We start from the raw sequence: 17,574 nt of genomic DNA on the forward strand, positions 1-17,574 counted from the left end.
GTAACTAAGACACCAATCTGGCTTTCATTTAAACTTGATGCAGATTTCTGGTGCATGTCAAGTGGAGCAGAGTAAATCTGCAAAATAGCTTTTAATGATAAGCTATAGTTATAGACTACCTTTGATTGAAAGAGATAGTGTGCCTTGAAAAATAGGGTTAGAAAATACTAAAAGGCAGACTTATACTGCAGCTCAGATAAAATAAAAAATAGGTGGGGTTTGAGGACATGTGGTTGAAAGTAAAACCAGTTTGAAGTAGTTTCTTGTGTCTTGCAGTTTGTGCTTTTTCAGCAAGTTTCCTCAGCACACTGGATCAGCAGTGTTGGGAGAGGGGTTGCAGCACAGATAGTTTGATGAAAATGCAATTTAGAAAAAATGGCATGGTCCTCTGTCCTGGAGGAGCCAAGATGCAGAAGTCATTGCCAGGGGGGGGAATGCCATTAAAATGGATACAAGTTCAAAAGTAAATGTTTGTCTATGTTCCTTTTAATATTTGTCTCTGATCTTAGTTTGGCAATAGTTCATTTTATTTGCAAAGCTGTCACTTTTACTGTCTAAATAAACACTTTGGTACAATTACTTCTACCCTAATCCATCATTCATGAACTTTCATGCTGTTTGTAAGGGCTTTTGTGAAGATGGGGTGAAAACCGAGGGGGAAAATAGTAATTTCTATTAAAAAAAAAAAAAAAAAATAAGGCAGCACTAGGAAATTATAAGCAAAGAAGTTGTATGACATCAGTGGAGCTCATGAGGGAGATTGAGTGGGGTCCCCAGAGAGAGCAGTAATTTTTTGAAAAAATAAGAACTTAAAAGATAACTACGGAGATAAGACAGAAAGATAGTAAGGCGATTTTTTTGTTCATGAGCAAGTTTGACTTTCTTCTTAGTAATGTAAATACAGTCCAGATGGCTGGAAAGTACAAGATGCTCCCAGGGGTTAGGGTGGAGGTTGGCTGAATTAAGCTTTGCAGAAGTCAAAAGTGAGCAAGTGAGATACAGAGTTTTAAAAAATAAAACTATAGTTGATTTTGATCCTTTCTCAGGTTTGAGGGCTGAATTGACTGTTTCATGAGCATGATTAAATAAAAGACTATAAAGAGGCAATGTTTCTGGTTCATAATGTCATTATAAAGTAGGACAAATACTGATGAAAACCTATTTTTCTTTCACCAGTAGAGTTGGTCAGTTTGTAAACAAATCATAACCTCAACTTCCAAATACAGCTTGTTCTAATAAATAAGGGGCTTGGTATTTCAGTGATGAGGAAAAGTGTTTCAAGATCTTTATGAACATTATTAGCTTTGCAGTAATAATTTGGTGTCATGGATCTGGCTATGGCTTTATCCATAAGTTAATGCTGGAAGAAAAGAACATCATACATTTGAAATTTATGTTGTGAATCATCTTCTGATCATCTGTTGTCAGGCAAAGATTCCTTGTGGTGCTTTTGTCCTGCCTTGATGCAACTGGGCTAATTGCCCTGCTAATCACATTGGGAGAGTGGGGGAAATCCTCTCCAGCCTCCTCAAACTTCAGCTGCAGGTCTTCACTTTCATTTCCACCATTCTCTTCCTGTTTGCAGGCACAGTATGAGGGGAGTTTTGTCGGTCTCAGAAAGAGCTGCAGAATGCCAGTCACCTTGCTGGGAATACTCAGAAATAATGTTGCTGCAGTAGAATGACAGTAACACTTCAGCTTCAGAACTGAAAGACAAAACTGTATGTGAGTGCAGGTTAAGAGGTGCTGTGGATTTGATGGCTTGCAAAATAAAACCAAATTAGCATTAAAGTAAAAAGTGAGAATGGAAAGGAATCAGTGTCTGCTCAGGTGGTTGAAGCATCAATTTAACAAGAATCCCTTCTTAGTAAAAATGTCCTGTATGGACATTTTTATGGCTGATGTGAAAATGGCAGCTTGCAAAAAGAATTGCTGAGAAATTAAACAGAGTAATTGCTAGGTCTTGCTTTTGCTTTATAGGATAAAACATATGGAAAGAGTCCATATGAATCTTGCCTTGCTTTGTATCCTTAGGCAGACCACTACTGTTACACCAGTGTTATAGCAGTGAATATTTAAGTGTATTTTTTCCTTGCTAATCTAGTGCAAATGCAAATACCTGAGTGAGTTGAGAAGTTGGTCTTGTTTCCTTGTGCGGGAAATGGAACCCAAGGGAGCAGTAGCCTTGCTCCATGAAGTGCTCATTCCTTTCTTGAAGCTTTGAGGCTGTGTAGGGTCTCTTGGGCAGCGGAGGAGTGGGTGGTGTGTGTACAGCACCAAGAAGTTGCTTCCAGTTGTGCATTTGAGGTGGTTGGCCAGCACAATGTGTCTGGGCAGTTCTCATGCCAGGAGTTCACATGGCAGTGGAAGAGGAGGAATGGGCTGGTGGTGCAGAGAACAGAATGCAGAGGTAGGATGACAGAATGGACTTGCAAGGGGTGGAAGGTAGGAATTCTTACAACCATGAGTCAAGTCTTGATGTTTTGGAAGGAGTGTTCATTGCTAGGAGTGGGATCCTGCAAACAGCAAGGAAAGAGTGATTGGAGCTGATGGTTTCTGGTGAGAAACCGAGAGCAGCTTTGAAAATGACCATTATACATTAGTAGGTGGGGTCAGAGGATAGTAATGAGACTGCAGTAAAAGCTAATGGGTTGAAGTTGACACTGAGAGATTGGTAGAAAATGTGAGATTTTTGTCTCTGGGAGAAGCAAGCAGGAAACTCGCGTTAACAAAAGGTGAGAAAGGAGTCATGTCAGGCCTTCGCATTTCCTTTACTTCTTAAAAAGGAATGTAAGATATTTTTTCTTTCAGGACTGATTTAAAATCTGGGAAGTCTGAATACAAGAATATATGTGGAGTAAGACAAAAAAAGAAGCAAAGAGGGGGAAAAAACAGGTTCAGGGCATTAAATAGCATCTGAGAAATGCTAGGTGATCTTTTCTTCACAATTGCCCAAACATAGCTTGAAAATTATTTTACTTAAATGGATTTGGTTTAGCTTTAACCTATGTTTTTTTATTTTTCATAAGGAAGGTTAAAGGAGCACTGTCTGCCTCCTCTTGACTGGCTTTGTGGAGCTGCAGTTAGCACTTGGTTTGACATACCCATAACGGGAAGAGATGCAGTATATTACAGTATATTAACACACACCTTCTCTCATGCCAGTCTCAGCAGGAACCTCACCTCATTTGAAGGGAGCATGGGGAGCAGAAATATATAATGCAGTATAGACCACTTCTCTGAGGCCACTTAGAAGGGCTGTTGCAAAACTGTACCGAGCAGTCCGATAAGGCCATTCAGATGATTTCTGACAGTGTCATTTCCCGTTGTTTGTATTTATGTGAAAATTTAGTAATGCAGGATTTAAAATACCCCTCCTGAAACTAATATTATTCTTGCTGAGAAACAGTCATTAAGATAGATACCAGACAGCAGCTCTATTCTTTCCAACACCAAACTGTTGAGCACTGGGCCTTTGTAAGTGGGGTTTATCAGAAGAAAAAGGTAAAATGAAACAGCCAGTATTACTATAAACAATAACCAATAAGGTAAGTGTGAATTAACCCCTTCATTTTCATATGTATTTATTTCAGTCAGAAATCATAATTAAAGGTTTTCTGTTACTCTTCAATAGCTTTGATTTGTAAGATTTTTCTAATAGCAGTCTCTGCTTCCTTATCAGCACCAAAGCTTCTAGTGATTGTACTGCTAATTCAACTTGAGTGTGGATGCTGCATAAATTTTGCCTAGTAGTTTCTTGCTATTCTGAATATGCATCTTGGTGCAGTGACTGTAGGAAAAATTAAAAATGAAGCATGTATTTTAATGAAAACCAGCAAATAATTTCTTGCATCACTAGGTATCACTATGTTCTAATTATGGTGATCGTGGTGTGCTGTTACTACTGCCTTACTTTACAGTCTGCAGAGTTTGGGTAGTTCTCTAGCAACACCAGGGAGATTAAATTGAAAAGTTTTTGGTGCATATTTTTTCCTTAGGATGTTGACAGCAATAAAAGTAAAAGATAGTTTTTGATTTCTGTTCTAAATCTCAGCACACTTTGATGTATCAGCTGGAGGGTTTTATTATCTAGTTAAGATAAAAACTGGAAAAATAAGTTTTGCTGTACTATTATAATTAAACCAAGCTGTTTCTTTGTATAATTTATGTTTAGAGCTTCAGAATCATCTAAACAGGAGGGGAAGTTTCACATGTTTGTAACTTCAGAAAAGTTGAATTCTCCAAGACCAGCAGTGTGCTCTGATGAAAGGTCAGCTTTTGAGAGTTCAGTGGGCATCTCTTTGAAAGAAAAGATCAAGAGATGCAGCAATTTAAATAAAGCCTAGCTTGAAAATTTTAGCTACTGGTTTGGTAACTTCTGGTAAATAGTTTTGTATGTGAAAATGTTATGGGATGTAATGGCTATTTTATCATTGATGATCTCAGACTATGAAAGTGCAGTATTGACATGTTTCGTTTATGATGGTAGCCTCTTCCTCGGCGGAGACATTGGAACCAGTTTGTTGTCAAAGCCTTGTGGCTCTGTTTGGGACACTAGAGCCATATTCATTCTCCTTTTAGAAGATCATGGAGTATTTTCCTGTGTTCCCTCTTGAATGGGGAATTCCAAAATTTGAAATCCTGTCAGAGTGGTTTCCTTGACTACAAGAGTAATAATCTCTCTGCCATGGATTGTAAACACTTCCACACTAGCAAAGTCTTTTTATGTCTCTATCTGAAGTTAAGACATTTGTCTGTCTTTTCTACCATCCAAAATTCTTGACTTGTTTGGCAAACTAACTCCATAAAGCTTTGTCTTTCATCGGCTTTGCTTGTTTTGGTTTTTCCTTTTTAAAACAATTTGGTCTCTTTGTAGCACATTCCAGTTTTGTTCTCCTTTTATGACTTGTTCCTCTTGCTTTCCTTCAGCTTGAATTGAGAGAATTAAGTGCAGTTGTAGCTCTGGTTAAAATCTTGCCTTAACTGAGTTGCAAATTTGCAATGACATATATTGGTCAGGGTGCTGATGTAGCACCTTTCCCATTCTGAGTGCCTTCCTGAATTCTGACAATACTGTTTTTTCAGTTGCCTATGTTCTTTTATCCTGTCAGCACAGAGTGTAAATTACTTTCTCTGTGATAGTGACTTGTTAATTATCTGTCAGGAAAATTAAGTCCCTTTGTAAATCCTGTCTTGCCTTTCCCTTGAGGTGTCTCTGATACTTGGTCTCCTTGTGCAGTCTAGTAAAATGTCAGTTCTGAGAACCATTGCTGTACAGATACACAAACATTTCCAGCTTCCTTTGGAAGGATTCATGGTATCAGTTGGCATTGCTCAAATAATCCTGAATTAAGAAGGTGGTGAGGAAATCTATATATTAGATATTTACATGGGATGTCTTCTAAGGTACAAAGAATAGCACTGCTTTTCCTTTAACTAACTCAGTTGATTACCAGCCCATGATTCTGTGCCTCACCTGCCCTACTGTCAGGGAATGTGTCTTGGTGCTGATATACTGAGTTATGGTTGGGGATAGAGGTCTGTTTCAGGTTGACAGGGATGCTAACAGCACTTAGGGGAAATTCGACAAATAAGTAGAAGATGGCAGTTTTGTTAATCAGAGGTGCTAAATAATTAGACAGAAATTCTCTCTGTAACACCTAAGAAATATGTTTTTGTTAAGTTTCTCAGGTGCTGATTTATAGTAAATATGTCTTGTCGCCCTGTTATGACAGTTCTGTATTCTATTATATCATCTGTTTTGTATGCTGAGTGCTGAGAATGGAAAAGATGGAAACATGGCTATATTGTCAGTTGTTTCCAATGAAGAAATCTCTGTTTGGTGGAACTGTTTGCATTCCTGTGGTCAGCAGTATAAGGAAATACCATGTTATGAAAAATTCCCAATTGTTTCCTTAAGGGCTCTTAGAGTTGCACAATCTTTTGATGGTTTTGTTTGTTAAAAAAAAAAAAAAAAAACCCACAAACAAAAACCTTAGTTGCCAGCTCTTCAGTTTGGAACTCAAAATTCTCTTAAATATTTACTAGAGCTTTGCTTTTATACTCAAGGCTTGGATTCGAACCAGAAGTGTATTTTCCTAGTGCACACTGATCAGCCATTATAATATGAGTAACTGAGGAAGATTATAATTTAATTCCAGAGCATGTTTCTTTGGGATATCCCAACAGTTTCTGGACTATCCATCACTGTGATTACTCATAGTTTCTGAATGCAGCTCTAAAACATTACTTCTATAAGAGAGGCAGAGGTAGCTGTCAAATAACCAAGTGGCTTTAATTCTCAAGATAAATGGTATTTCTGACACACAAATTCTTTTGTCCTACAGGCTGAAGCCCACATTTAGCACTTAATTTGTACTTGCATTTTCAATATCCTGTTAGGATTTGTGTAGTGTGTTTGACTTCTGACATATGTGGTTATTTAGATGTATTGAATTTTTTTTTCGAAGCTGTTCTTGTTCAATATCTGTCTAATTGCTGTCATCTCTTGAGTTAAAATCTATCTCTTTTCCTAATTTATTAATCCAAGAATGTATATTGTTGTTGTTTTCCCTGATCTGAAAACTGACTCTGAGTTCGTTCTTTAATGTGTGACTGTTACTCCTTCCCAAATTTTCTTTTTGCCATTCTTGATATGATCTGCATCCTTTGTTATTGATTATATAATTTTATTTTGGGCACGGAGGCATTTAACTAATGAACAAGAGCTGAGAATGTGACCTAAACAATGCAAAGTGCAGCAAAGACATTTCTTGATGAGTGCCTGTGTCAAAATTTCTTGCTCATACTCCAGGGGTGGGTAGAATGGGATGGAAGATTCTGGTGGATCAAGCAGAGGGAATTAAGTCATAGCACTGAATGGCAGAGTAGTTTGATAATTGTTACATATTTTGTTGTTGTTTTAATTATGAGAATTTTGAAGTGGGGAGGGATGAATAGCTTGTGAAAGTGCATTGAGTGGTAATAGGGAGAAGGGATGCGAAGTAAAAGAAAGAGATTGTAATGAAGAGCATGTGACAAAGGACAGGAAAAAAAAATGCTCAATAGCATGTTATGTTTGCAGTGCCACAATTTCTGGCTTTCTCCCACAGTACCTCCTTCTACTGAGATCTGTAGGATCTCTGAGCTCTGCAGTGCCCGGAGGTGGGGACGGAGCTGAGCAAGCTCCTTGCTGTCCTGGGGCTGTGCTGGCCCTCCTGGGAGGGAGCAGGGCTGTGCCACTCCAGGGAAACTGAAGTGGTGTCAAACACCTCTTCAGAGGTATGGGCACCTCTGCACACCAGTGCTGCTAGACCTGGAGCTGGAAAATTGGAGAGACTGAAAAATATTCCTGTCTGTGAGTGGTCTGTCAATGCCCTCTGGAAACAGTAGCTGCTAGCCTGGAAGAGAGTCTCTTCTTGCCTGTAGGGCTACGCTTAAAATAACATATCAGGAGCTTGCGTAAAAATAGCGTTCCCTTATCTCTAACAGTGTGAAGTAGATGAAAAATAAACTGTACTCATGCCAAGAATAAACAGTCACGTTAGAGTGTTTAAATTCCTGATGCTGTGGAGTACTCACACTCTATGTGGCGTTTTGGTGCCAATGAATTTCTTCTTCTTTCCCCACTCACTGCCATTGCTTTGTGGGCTCTGCCAGGGAGCTGTTGGCAGGACAGCAAAATGAGCATATATGCCCAAGCCCCACAAAGAGCACCTAGACAGAGAATTCCGCCCCCTAAATCTCCCCTAAATCTGTATTCCTGTCAGTCTTGTGGCTGTTTACCTGTATTACACCCATTATACTTTATATAAGTGCATTGTTCATTCCTAAATGCAAACTTGCTGAGCAAGGCATTGACTTTATATAAGTAAAGAATTCAGGGAAAATAGACATTTTGAGCAATAACAAGATGCAATAACATCTTATTTTTACTTCTCTTGGAATTCAGTTTTTTGCTTTCGAATATCTTGTAATCATGGTGTCTTCCAGTAATTTTGTATAATTCCCCTTGCATTATTTTTGTGCACATTGTTTTTTTTTTTTTTGGTTTTTTTTTTGAAATCAGTTCTTTATTCATGAAATTCATAGAGCACATTGAATAATTCAGCTTTTAGTGCTGATAGGAAATGGGATAACCAGGCTCCTGAAGTGTTGAAACTGGTGAAGTATTTGTAGTGTGATATGCTGAGAAAACCTAAGCAGTAATGCTTGAGAATAGGACAGTGAAGTCATGAAAGAATAAAAAGGAAAAGCTGAGAATTGTTGAAAGAGTCTGTTACAGCCTGATGAATTCGAATGGGGTAACAAGCTGGTGAGAAGTACCAGCCTTGCCTCATGGTAGGCTGAGCTCAGTGTTTTCACAATGCATAAAATGTCTAATTTCACAATGCATAAAACGTCTAATGTCTAATCTATAGATCTTAGAAAATGTAGTGTATTTTGTATGCATGTATGAAAGGAAGGAGTCTGGCCCCTGTCCCCCAGGAAATAACTATTTTTTCTTGGTGGAGTGGCTGAGAGAAAAAGGAAGGTGATGGAAATAATTTGTCATGTTAGACTGAAGCTAACTTGTGGTCAAAGCCCGTGAAGACAAAAGATGATAGAAGTAAACAATTTCTATTTTATTTACTCGTTTTACTTTCATGTTAGAAGATGAATGCAGGGGGAAAACCCATTCGTGCTCAGTGGTGGGAAAGGGTCAGAGCAGGGCGGTTGTTTCCATAGGAATTCTGGGCACTGGCAGCAGTCAGGGCTCCAAGGGAGATGTTGTGTTCCTGTGCTGTGCTCCTGTCCCAGCTCAGCGGCTGCTCTGGGGTTCAGCTTCCTCAGGGCTGCAGGAGGAGTTGTGGATTGTGGCTGTTATGCTCTACTTTAAAAATGCAGCAGGTCGTCTGGATTTTCTGAGTTGTAACCTGAGATTTCCAGCTAGGCACTCTTAAATGAGACTTCCCTTTGTGATTTTGTTATATGAAAAATGCATTATGTGACAACAAAATACAATGTAATTCAATGAAAAATTCTGAAAAGAGGTTCAAGAAGCTAGATGTCATGTTAATGCTTTTAGTATACAGTATATTCCAGTAATATTGAGAAGCCTACCAGGAGTCAGTCCTGTCTTTTTTCTGTTTTACAGGTCAACTGTATTACTAGAGAGGAGGAGAGCTGTGGAAAAACTCAAGGTATCTAAGACATTTTACTGCCTGAATTCTTGCTGTGTTCTATTGTAACAATATTAAGGGGGAAAAGGGAACTGAATCATTGAACTGCCACTTTTAAAGTGGTTTTATTAAAAAACACAGACAAAAACCCCCATCACAATAATCTCATTAATGTTGTGCAAAATACTTCTGTGGAATGAAGTTTTACCTTAGTTTTGGTGTGTGTACAAGATTATGAACAAAGCTGCATAACACTTGCTGTAAACATATAATAGAACCGCATTGACATAAGGGTACTGATGTGTCCTGCAAGTTCCAGCCCCAGTGAGGTGGATATTCCCTCTTTGTACAGTGGGGTACAGGCACCAGCTGATGGTAAATATCATCAAAGACGAGTGAGTGTGGTGATTGCAGCTTTGACTTTCTCCAGGGCAGTTAGCAGACTTCACCAACAGCAGTTAACTGCTCTGTGTACAGTTCCTAAAGATGCAGAAGGAGTGGTATGAAGATGGCAGAACCTGACAGCAGCCTGGATTCTACAAGCTGGAACTGGGGATTCTTTTATACATTTTTCAGACACGTCTGTTAATGTCTTACAGGTGTATCTGTGGTATAGATAACATATATTGTGTTGTGGTCTTTATCTTAATAGGAGCAAACACACTTACAGTGGAATATTTTAGGGATTTGAGTGCCTAATCTCTTATCTGAAGTATTTTTTGTCTAGCACTCTTTTCTACAGCTCCCCAGGTCTTTATTACAATAAAACAGTATTATAACTTGCATTTTCATGTCTGTTATGTAACTAAAAAGACTATATTAAAATAATCTTGTTGCTAGCGCTTGGATAGCGTTCTTTTGAAAGATTTTTCTTAGTTGGAGAAAGTTTTTCTCCTTTCTTTGCTGTGAAGTATTATCTGTGAGATGCTACATGTACTTTGCAAATGGAAAACTATGAGGCAGAAGCAAGAAAGAAGTCAAAATATTATCACTTCATCAAAATAGAAAGACAATGGCTTTTAGTAATAAAAGCTCATTTTATACTTCTGTGCACTTCAAATTGAGAGAAAATGAGCTGCCTTCTTCCACTAAGAGTGCATCAACTTGTTACTTGTGAGTAGTGATGTGGTGAACTCTGGTCCTTTCTGTCCTGTTGATGCTAAGTTTGTGTTGTTTGTAACTGTGTAGGTTGCTTGTGCCACACATGCAAAAGCAGTTTGCTACAGATGAGAGTAGAATTTATATGGAATTGATTTCTCAAATTTCTACTATAAATACAGCTTTTAGAGATGAGTTACATTAAGTATTTATGATTGATGGAAAAAATAATGGATATTTTCTTTTAATTTGAAGAGTGTGAGAATTTAAAAGAGAGGGCAGCTCAACTTACGCTCCTTACGGTCCTGGTAAAAACAAAATGTGTTCAGTTCTTGACCTGCTGGTGGTAGTTACGTTTACATGGCAGGTGATACAAAACTACTCACTTCTGTTATTTGGACAGAATTGAAAATACAGGAGAGCAAAACTGTCTGCTGTCCAAGAGCAAAACCAACAGTGTTGCTGTCACTGATATGTTCATCAATAATGCCTTTTATTTCAAGAAACTGGGTAATTTCTTGGTCCTTTCACTTTTGCTTTAAGATCATTCAGATCATTGGCTCCACCTTGAAACTGAGGTCTTCTGTGATGCTTTGGGTATTTAAAATATAAGATGTTTTCCTGGGATCTTGGGAGACTGCTAGACATGGAGCCCCAGTGTGGCTGCATTCCCTGCAGTGTTGGACTGGCTTCTCCTGTAGGCTCCTGGTAAGATGAGAAGCTGGCAAAAAGCATAAAAAGGAATTAATGTGTAGCTGGAAAAAAGATACAAGGGACTCTTAGACATTTTATCTGGCGTCTCCAGTGCTGAAGGAGAGGTTTCTATCTCTTTGCTCACTTTAGACAAGGGATTTTACTCTTGATGTTTTTTTGCCCCTCACTGTGCAGAACCTGTCAAATCCTTTTCCTGACACTTTCTCCCCCGTCAGTCCCTCAAAAAGACTTCAAAAGAGATTTTTCCCAACTGCAAAAGGATCCAGGCATGGCCTTTCTAACTCACCCTGCATTTGAAGCATTGATAAGTAACATGTGGCTGGCTCCAAACTGCTAACTTTCCCAGCCATTTAAAAAAACACGGGATATGGTTTTAAAGGAAACTACAGGATTGTTCTCCCTTCTTTGCAGTTGCCTTTGTTTAATATGTCCCAAGAGGCTTGATTCTTTTCTGTCAGAAGCAGTGAGAATTCACTACTGTCTTTCTGATTAACACATATTGAAAAGAAATGTCAAATTTTTAAAACTTTTCCATATGGGAAGGGTTTCTTTATTCATAATCTGTGTCACGCTCTTTAAGTTGTAACTTTCTTTTTCTTTAATGCCTTTGGATCATCACTATTTGGAGGTGCCCTAGCAGAAAGAAAAATATTATTTTTAGAACTTGAGACTGAGTAAGAGGAGCCTGGAATCAAAATCTACTGTCTTGCATAATTGTTCAAACCTGCCACGGAGTTTGGCAAAGGTGTAGACTGACAGGTCTTTTCCATAAAACGTGGTTGAGGCTTCATCTTTAAAGACAGGGTATGGCTGAGGACAGCCCTGGTTCTTTTAATAAGAGTAAAGCTTATTTGAAAGGCAAGGCTGAAGATGAAGAAGAATGTAACCTGGAGAGTTTTGGGCTTATTCAATAGTTCCAATCTGATGCATCTCATTATAGTGATGGGAGAGCATGGTAAAACAATGGCCTTGCTATTTCCTGTTCTAAGGAACAATCTAAAAGTAAACTGTACAAAAATACAGTAAGATGCAAGACTAACATAAATCTGTTTTCCAATCTATCACCTGAATTGATTTTTCTTTTAAAAACAGCAATAAAACCCCAAAACCTCCCTGAAATATAGATAGTGTAGCTGTATTACCCATTTAACTTGGCCAAATAAAGTTCAACATTGTCTCTTAGCTGTTGGGAAAGCTGCACTCTCTTCATGTTGTCTCACATGGTTTGTGTGAGGAGAGCTTGGATCTTGAGCTATTGAAACTTTCAAAGGATTTGTTGGGGCTGTTTTGAAAACATTTCACAGAACTCTAAGATTCAGCAAGTTGGTAAAGTTGATATTTCTTTTTCAATGTCTCTCCCTCTGATACGAAGCATATTTCTAAGCTGCAGCTAGCATTACTCATTTAGACTTTTAAAATCCCCTTACACGTAATACTGAGGAAGAGGTCAGAGTAGGGCAGAGCAGGACAGTTGCCAAAGTATGTTTGCATGTACTAGTGTAGAGCTGACTAAACCTTTTGTCTGTGCCCTACTGAAGTGTCAGCCTTTAGTGTCTCATTCCTGCCAGACACACACACACCCTGTTTTCCAGGATGGCTGCAGCAGCTCTGCTGAAGGTCATGTTCTTAACTAGGCTGCTGTAGTGTTGATGGTTTTGAGCCCCGTGGCTTTCTAATCCTTGAGAGAGGCTAGATGTGTTTGTGGGACTATTTTAAGCATGCTCTTGAGCGCTTTCCTCCCACCCTGCCCAGTGCATCTTTCAACATTTCCTCTCCATTCTCCAAACAGCCCTCACTCTTCCAGCTCATCAAGGAGGAATTGGGATGAACATTGGCTCAAAATCCCTTTAGGCATGGTGTTTCCTAGGGTCAAGCAAGGGAAAGTGTTTAATAAGTGTTTACTCCTGAATGTACAGTATTTCATGCAAACATGGCAAAATTGTCTTCTCCATCTTCTGTCAGCTACCAGCCCTGATGGAACCATGTTTAATTATCCTAGAAGCCTGGGGTCCTCTGGTTAAATGTAAATTTATTGTCCCCTCTGAGCCCCATTGTTAGTGTACTTCCTGATTTTGGTCAGTTTTTAAATTGATGCTGTTTAAGTTGCCCAGATGTGGCTCTTCAAATGTCAGTGACTGTAGATAGTCCTGTCTGCATGAATGATGAAACAGAATGTGTGACACAAGTGTATTTCTGCCTTAAATGCCTGTTTCCAGTAAAAAGAAATTGTCTTGCAGTCTGATAACAAAGACAAAATTAAACACGGATTTGGGCTTATGCACATTTTGTGCAATTATGTAATCTGATGCTTTTTTTCTCTAGAGAATCAATTTAAAGCTTTTTTTATTCCTAGTATGAGAAGTTTCAATGCATAGAAGTCTGAGTCTTTGATTTTATCTCACTAAATATTTGTAGTTGCAGACTGTAATATTTGTTCATGATGTATCTGCAATCTGTTTTTCTTGTTCGGATTGAAAGGTAGCCACAAAAAGAAATTGTGAAGATGATTTGCATTTAAAGTCCGTGCATTGGTTGGACTTTTCTTTCCTGTTGAGATGAACAAACTCTCTGGAACTCAGTTCCTGTTTACTTGGCTGTCTCAGCCTTGTCCTGTGTGGGTGTGACAATGGTGTATCTCCTCCACTTTTCCAGCTTTCCCTGCTGATGGTAGTGCTCGTGCTGAACTGAGCTCTTCACTGTGACCAGTTCACCAAAGCACTGGAGCTCTGTCCAGATACTCATAACAAATGAAATAAAATGTAGGATATATGTTGTGCAAATTAAAGTAATCAAAGAGAAAAAAAAAAAAAAGATAAAAGGAGATCCTGTTCAATTCCTATAGCTGTTGCCTTTCTCTTGAAAAAGCACTTGCTTTGTGTGTTGCTTTTAGTACATACATGAAAGAGCTGTGGGGTTGTTGGTTGTGTTTTTAGTCATTATTTTAAAAGCACAATAATTTTCAGCATAGATTGTTGTTACAAAATAGAACCTGGCTCTCTGTAACCTCAGCACCAAATGATGATTGTCTTGTCTCAAAAGAGCCAAACCTAAACTTTCTCTGGCATATGCAAACTAAATTTGAGCACTTGTACTGCTTCTCTCACTGGGATGGAAAGCTGGAGTAGCTTAGAAGTTGAGGATGAGGAAGATTTATAAGTAAAACAGGAAAATGTCACTCTAAGATACTTCCAGAATTGCTGCTATCCATAGCAGTAAGGAAGGCTTATCTAAATTCCTGCAACCTTTTAAATGCGAATAGGGTGCTTGAAGCAAATATCCCAATTCCTCCTGGGGCATGCTGCTAATCCCTGAGTTTGTACGGAATTCTGTAGCTGTTACTTCTGCTGAGGATTTAGGAAAAAAACACTCCGAGACAGCACAGTTTTCGACGGCTTTATTTCACTTATGTTAAAATACTGAATTGTTGGTGCTGCTTTTTTTTTTTTTTTTTTTTTTCCTTTTGACTTCTGCTTTCTTTTCTCCATAAACGCCTGGAATATGTTGAAGAGTGTTGGATTGCTCTTTGCTGTTTTCCCTTTCCGAGGTCCCTTTCATGGAAACAGTTTGCTGGCAGCAGATAAGTTTCTGTATCTCATTCCCAGTCAAATTCCTCAGTCCATATGATAAAGAGTTTCATGAGAGGCAGAAGGAGGAAGAGGACAGCATTCATGTGAAGTCTCTGATTGCAGCAGGGAGCAGAGGAGCTTGATGGGCACCTCCAGAAGGAATTGTAGGGAGTTGCTGGGCATGGGAGAGAAGCAATGGAGCTCTGGCATTCACCACACAAAAACCTTTTCCAGCTGACCCAAGGAGGCTGGTAAAAGCTAGCAGTACAGATTGTTTTATCACATCCTGTTAATTATAAATTAATGAAGAACAGTTCTGCAAAGAGGAGCTGATGTAATTCTTCAGTTCCTTGTGACATGGCGATCAGATTTTCACCTCTTTCTGTATGATGATGGAATTAAAGCTGGAAATGCTATTCAGAATTGCACACTGGTATATTTTAAATGATCAGGCTTATATATAACTGCAAGAGAACAGATCTGCCTTAAATATTTTTTCCAAAAGATAAACTCATTCTATTTTGCTAGCTTTATAGCTACTAATGAAATGGCTTTAAATGTCTCTCTCTACATCTACTACATTGTACTTAATGTTTTTTAATTGCTCCTTGACTTAAGAATAAATATGTCCTTGATGACTTAAAGCTGCTGAATCTTTGTAAAGCATAAAAACCCCAAATGTGGCTAGATGTGTATTAGCTCGATGTTTTGTGTTCACTCTGGAGGTTGTTGGATTTTATCAGGTTTGGCTTTATTAATCAGCTGAGTAGAGTGAATGAGAAATATGTGGTTTATAACTGGATTTTTTTCTAAAGTAGTTATAAACCTTGAAACTCTCCCACTCAATACCAATTTAACTTAAGAAACAGCCTGTGGGTTTGTGATTTTTCCCCCCTTCATTTATTGAGCTGTATTCAGAAATTACATCCTTAGCAAATGTTGATATTTAGAAAGCCAGTTTTTTGTTTCCCCTCTGCTGAAGCTGGATTTGTATAACTTCTTGACAATTCAGTTGTAGTAACATGAAGGTTTTCTCTGTCTGCTAATGACCAATGACTCTTCATGGAAAGGGATCTGTTAAATGTGGAAGTAAGTTTGTGACTTGGTTTTGTTGCATGTCAGGTTAAAACAAACTCAGTCAAGTTCTTTGCAGCGGATGCTCCCCAAATTCTGCTCCTCCTGCAGAGCTTAGGCTGCTGAGACTTGCCCACACTCAAGTCTCTGCTGGTTATCAGCGTGGAGTGCTAGGAACTGTGATTTGTGTTGTGCCATTTTAGGCTGATGGGAGTCTTGGTTGAAGTCTTGAATGGGGTAAAAAAACCCACTAACAAAACATGAAAGTCTGATTTCTTTATGCTCCACATTCAAGAGCAGTTTTGCAGTGGTTGACAGTTGCTGCTATTACCCAGTGTCTACAACTTAATGTAGAGATAAGGAGGGTTTCATGTCAAGAAGTTCAGTTTGAAGCTGATCTATACCAGTAATTAGAGTATTTATCTTCATTTTAAATTCATTTTAATAACTTTTTTTTTACTAACAGTAGTGCAGCTAAACAAATTACTGAGTGAATTACTGAATGAAATGTGTTTATTCTCCATGGAAATGGACCACTTATACTTCACATAGGCTGTTACTTTAGATTGAGTTAATTCTTCTAATAAACTAAAGCAGTCAATCCCTCAAATATTACAATTAAACATCACTAAAAGAAACCATCTGCATTCTGTTTGCAGTGTTTGAGTATGTATTCCTTAAAAACGAAAGTTTTGAAACATTGTAACACACAATACCATTAGTGGTTATTCTACATTGAATGTATTCCTCGATGTTTGGGGCAGCAACTTGCTACCATGAAGATATGGAAGGAAGCAGTTTTGTGTTTCCAAAGCCTGTGCATACAAGTCCCAAACTTGCTGAAGGCAGTGACTTCAGAAAGCATCAGTGTTGCTCTCAGTACATTTGTGTCTGGGATAGCAAAGCTGTTCTTCCCTGGCTCCCAGGAATGTGTTCGTATGATTCAAGTTCAATGGTCTGAGCTGGGGGACTGAGCAGTGCAATTTCCCTGCCAGCCTTCTGCCTTAGCTGGTCATAAAAATGAAAATGCTTGTTGTAAGGAAGTTAAAGCCTGCAGGTAGTAAAGTGGCTTTTTAAAGAATGAATTAGAAGTTGGATAAAATATATACCCATCTACTGAAAATTTCAAACTTTCTGTGTTTGCTGCTCTTTATTTTTAAGTGACAAGGAGGGGTTTATAGCAGAGTTTAGGAGTCTCTTAGCAACAAGAAACCATCTTTCAAAAGTTGAAGTTTTTGCTGAAGAAAATAGAAGGAGAAAAAAAAACCTCACAAATTAAATTTTAAAGTATAATAAGTCTGGCCAAAAGATATTCTGAGAAACAATTTGCTAAAGATACCAGAGACAACAATAAATCCTTTAAATTGAAGCATTTCAAGTACATCGGGAATGAACATCCTGCCAGACAGACTGGAGAGCTGATGGATGACTGAACTATAGAAGAAATACATGGTGAAGATAGGGCACAGGAAAAAAGCTAAATTATTTTTATCCAAGTTGACTTTCCTGAGAGATTTTAAGGCAGAAACTTCACTTTGTAGGTCATCTTTTGAGAATTGGTCTCAAATTGAAATGTTGGTTAAAAGGATTTTTAGAACATAGAAAAAAAAAGTAGCAAATTGCCAGGAGTAGATACCATTTACCCAAGAGAGCTTACGGTAACCACCAGTGACAGCATTGATCTGGCATCTATGATCTGTTGCTTAAAATGGCTGTGAGATCAGAGCAGGAAGATAGACAAACACAATTTCAATGTATTAAAAGCATTCCAGGAATAGCCAGGGTACCACAGACCTGCAGGTCTGTACAGGCAAGTTGGTGTGTTTCACTAGGAGCAAAGACCGCAAAATTGGTAAACACGTGGGCAAATACGTGGGCAAAAACTTATCTCAGGATTTGAGAGAAGTACTCATGTGCATTTCAGATAGATGGCCTTTAACCTTGAGGTGGGACATGCAGTT

General features: G+C 38.5%; 1 protein-coding gene across 6 annotated transcripts in view; it reads left to right on the plus strand.

Moving 5' to 3' along the window:
- Window positions 1-17,574, plus strand: part of ADD3 (adducin 3) — a 91,529-nt gene that overhangs the window by 24,024 nt on the left and 49,931 nt on the right. For 3 of the 6 annotated variants that reach the window (XM_030276372.4, XM_030276377.4, XM_041717222.2), the window contains one exon: window positions 9,137-9,182. The exons of the other annotated variants lie outside the window; for them this stretch is intronic. The gene's annotated coding sequence lies outside the window, so the exon portion shown is untranslated. The remainder of the gene's footprint in view (window positions 1-9,136; window positions 9,183-17,574) is intronic. 6 annotated transcript variants of the gene reach the window in all.

This window comes from Taeniopygia guttata, chromosome 6, assembly GCF_048771995.1.
Source record: "Taeniopygia guttata chromosome 6, bTaeGut7.mat, whole genome shotgun sequence".
Classification (NCBI taxonomy): Eukaryota; Metazoa; Chordata; class Aves; order Passeriformes; family Estrildidae; genus Taeniopygia; species Taeniopygia guttata.